General features: G+C 43.4%; 1 pseudogene; it reads right to left on the minus strand.

Annotated features, from left to right (window-relative positions):
• Positions 1 to 274: 274 nt before the first annotated feature.
• On the minus strand, positions 275 to 867 carry LOC114640009 (annotated as a pseudogene).
• Positions 868 to 4,440: the final 3,573 nt, after the last annotated feature.

Consider the following 4,440-nt stretch of genomic DNA (forward strand, 5'->3'; position numbering starts at 1 on the left):
GAGTTTTTTTCCTCAGAATTCACGATTAACAGATACTTTAAAAAAAAGAAAAAGAAAAGAAAAAAATTAACAGGTTGGTTTCTGTGACTGATATAAGATGGTCTGCCCAAAACACAGTTCAAACCATTACCAATATCGGAAGAAAGGCTAACCACACCCAGCCCTGTAGAAAGGGCTTATCTGGAATCACACCACATGTGTTTAAGGATGAGTACAGTACAAGAGATTTTCTCCTGGCTGCTCAATGCTGCCTGGCAGAAAAATGGTCCAGTGCTCACTTCTGCTTAGAGAAATACTCTTTGCTCTTATGAACATCAGGCTTGATGGTATCACTGCCAGGTTTCCAGCCAGCTGGGCACACTTCACCATGTTTGTCAGTGAACTGGAGCCTGGACTAGTCTCAGAACCTCATCCACAGAGCAGCCAACAGGAAGATCGTTTATTTTTACCTGGTGAAGAGTACCTTTATCATCAATAATAAAGAGGCCCCTGGAAGAGATACCTCCATCAGCCTTTAGAACTCCATAATCCTGAGCAATGGTGCGCTTGGGATCTGATATTAAGGGAATGTTCATGGGTCCCAGTTCTCCTTGTTTCTTGGGTGTGTTAATCCATGCCAGATGACAGAAGTGAGAATCCACAGAAGCTCCAATCACTTGGCAGTTGAGTTTCTTAAACACTTCTGCTCTATCACTGAAAGCAATGATCTCCTTGGGGGACACAAAAGTAAAGAAGGTAAAAAAAGAACACAATGTATTTTCCTCTGTCATCACTTAGGCTGATATCTTTGAATTGTCCATCTGACATAACAGCTGTAGCTTTGAAGTTGGGAGCAGGTTAACCAATTTTTGCATTTCCTGAAGACATCTTGCTATCAGCAGGGTAGAGCCACAGGTCTCACAAACAGAAACAACCGTGAGAATGCAGGAAGAGGTCAGATTTTTGAGTTTTAAAGAGACTGAATTTGAAAGTGCTTGAATTTTAAAGACTGTGGGCCTTTTAAATTTATAAAGTTTTATTGTTCAATATTTATTAATCTATGAACTTAGGGATGAACAAGAAAGGGAATTATGGAATGATGTGCTTGTGTGTCAAGTTGATAAAAATTATCAACTTGTGCTGGCAAATTTTGTCAACTTGATACAAGCTAGAGTCATCTTAGATAAGGAAACCCCCAACTGAGAAATTCCCTCCATAATAAGATCAGTCTGTAGGCAAGTCTGTGGAACATTTTCTTAGTGAAGATCTAGCCAATTGTGGGTGTTGTCACCCGGGGCTGGTGATCTTGGGTTCTATAAGAAAGCAGACTGAGCAAGCCAAGCAAGCAAGCAAGCAAGCAAGCAAGCAAGCAAGCAAGCAAGCAGCATCCCTCCATGGCTTCCGAATCTGCTCCTACCTCCAGGTTCCTGCCCTGTTTTGAGCTCCTGTCTTGACTTCAGTTATGAATAGTGCTGAGGAAGTGTAAACTGAATATACCCTTTCCCTGCCAATTTGCTTTTGGTCATGGTGTTTGATCACAGTAACAGTAAACTAAGACACCCTCATAACTGCTCAAGTATCTCTTTTCTTTGTGTTTATTCATAGAATGCAGCATGTCTTTTTGTAGGACTTTAAAACTGGCATGATTACTAAAGAACAGGCCTGGTTTTCAAAGCTAAATATCATAAGCCTTCATAAAGACTGTTTTATGTTTAAGGGTATTTTGCTTGTGTGTATGTGTGTACACCACATACAGTGCTTGTGGATGCTGTAAAATGGGTTCTCAGATCCCCGGAAACGGATTAAAGATGGTTGTGAGCCGACACATGGGTGATGGACATTGAATCTGTCCTCTGTAGAAGCAGGCAATCTCTTTAACTCTAGTCATCCTCAGGCCCCTCCCCCTTTTGTGACAAGTACTCATATAGCACTAGGAGTAGCAGCTGTGAGGGCTGGAGAGTTGGCTCAGTGGTTAAGATCAGAGTTTGGCTCCCAGCACTTGTCATACAACTCACAGCCACCTATGTAACTCCAGTTTCATGGGGATACATCTCTGGTCTCCATAAGCATCTGCACTCAGGTGTGCATGGGTATACCTGTGTGTGCCTGTGTGTGTGCATGCACACAATTTTCAACATTTTAAAAATCATTAGACTAGTTGTCAGCGGCTGGGCTTGCCAATCATTGAGTCGCTATGACTTGCTTTGCCCTGTCAGCTTTGTTTTTTTTTCGAAACAGGGTTTCTCTGTATAGTCCTGGCTGTCCTGGAACTCACTCTGTAGACCAGGCTGGCCTCGAACTCAGAAATCTGCCTGCCTCTGCCTCCCAAGTGCTGGGATTAAAGGCGTGCGCCACCACCGCCCAGCGAAAAACCAAAAAAAAAAAAAAAAAAAAGTGGAGAGTTTGAGTTTTCTCCCCTTGAAGTATTATTTTCTTTTGCATGGGAAATTTGGCTCTGATCCTAGTTATTTATCAATAGCTTTATTGCTTCATGGATCTTATTTTACCTTTAGATTGTAATATTGGCTGTATGTGTTTATTAGAGGGAACTGAATCAAAAGCCTCATGAATGTTAGGCAAGTGCTCTACCACTGGCTTGTATCTTTAGTCCACTTATTTCTGAGACAAGGTCTTGCTAAACTGTTCAGTCTGGCCTTACTCTAACCCCCTACCTTGTCCTCGTTCTCTCTCTCTCTCTCTCTCTCTCTCTCTCTCTCTCTCGCTCTCTCTGGTGGGGTATGGGCAGGCCTTGAAATTTTGTTTGTTTTTCGAGACAGGGTTTCTCTGTGTAGCCCTGGCTGTTCTGGAACTCACTCTGTAGACCAGGCTGGCCTCGAACTCAGAAATCTGCCTGCCTCTGCTTCCCAAGTGCTGGGATTAAAAGGCGTGCACCACCACTGCCCGGCTAGGCCTTGAATTTGTAATGCTTCTGCCTTAACCTTCCAGAAACTGGGACTAACAGGGCTGAACCACTCAGCTGAACTGCTAACACATGTCCTCCCCCCCCCCCCAACGGGGAGGTTTCTTACTTGGCTCTTCAAAGCAGCAGCCTGTTTCTTGAAACAAACCTTAGATTTTTCAGATAATTTGGTGCGATCTAGTTTAAAATGTGAAGTGTATAGCCAGGCTGTGATGGCACTCGTCTTTACTCATAGTACTTAAGGGAAAGGCAGATCTTTGGGGCTTGGAGGCTAGCCTGGTCTATACAGTAACTTCCAGGACAGTCAAGGCCACAGAGAAACCATATCTCAAAAAAACAAGCAATCAAGCAACCAAAAAGGTGAAATGTGCAGCTCTGGATTTTTTGCTAAATGGATTAATGTAAAATAAACTGAATAATCTAAGTCAGGCTTGTGCTTAACATAGAACATGAAGGCATTATTCTTTCGGGAAAACAATATAAAAAATTATACTTAAGGGAATGGAGCAATAGCTCTGGAAGAGTGCCAGGTTTAGTTCCCGCACTCACACCACATGGCAGCTCAGAACAGTCTATTACTCTAGTCCTGTGGGATCTAATGCCCTTTTTCTGGTCTTCATTCATGGACTTAGCACCTTAGACACACACACACACACACACACACACACCCTGAGGGAGGTGGGAGGAAGGGAGAGAGGGGCAAAACACCCATACAGATAAAATCAAAATTTAAAAAATGTGCTCAGAAGCTGGGCATGGATGGAGGCACACACCGTTAATCTTATCACTCAGGAAGCAGAGGGAGATCTCTATCAGTTTGAGGGGGACCCTGTTCTACAAAGTGAGTTCCAGGACATCTAGGGCCACACAGAGAAAACCTCTGTTGAAAAACTACTGCCCCTCCCACTCCCCAAAACAACCAAAACCCCAAACTAAACCGAACAGAAGTGCTCAGAATGTTTCTTCTTCGGGATGTGGTGTCCCACACCTTTTGTCCCAGCACTTGGGAGGGCTCCATTTAAATCAGTTTTTGCTATGCCCTGCTGTTACTTTTGCAAATAAAGATTATAAGCATTCTTACATGATTAAATGTGAGAAAACTATCTTCATTTAACTTTCTGAGGACTTCTTCAGCTCTCGTACTACAGCTGGGTGCTTCCCACTTGGGTCTCCCATGCTCAGGTCTCCTCAGGTTGTGCTCTGTCCACAGGCCTCTCACAATAAACACAGTCAGCTCCTCACAGCAGCACTGGTGGTTGCGAAGTCCTTACCATCCTGTGCCAGCGCTGTCCTCAGCACTTCGGGTAGCTTTAAACTCTGAGCATAGCTCTTTACAAATGGCACATTTGTGACCTTAAGTTAATAAAGATGTACGATGTACAGATGTGAACCGAGATTATCTAACTCCAAAGCTAAGCTCGTCGTGCTTGACAACCACAAGGTCTGCTATACCACATGTGTCTAGGCAATATTCTTCCTTTACTAGGCATCTCATTTTAATCTTCTTCAGTACTGATTTCCTGAAATGTTTACTAGGGGCT

The sequence above is a fragment of the Grammomys surdaster genome, unplaced genomic scaffold (genome assembly GCF_004785775.1).
Source record: "Grammomys surdaster isolate TR1022 unplaced genomic scaffold, NIH_TR_1.0 125769, whole genome shotgun sequence".
Lineage (NCBI taxonomy): Eukaryota > Metazoa > Chordata > Mammalia > Rodentia > Muridae > Grammomys > Grammomys surdaster.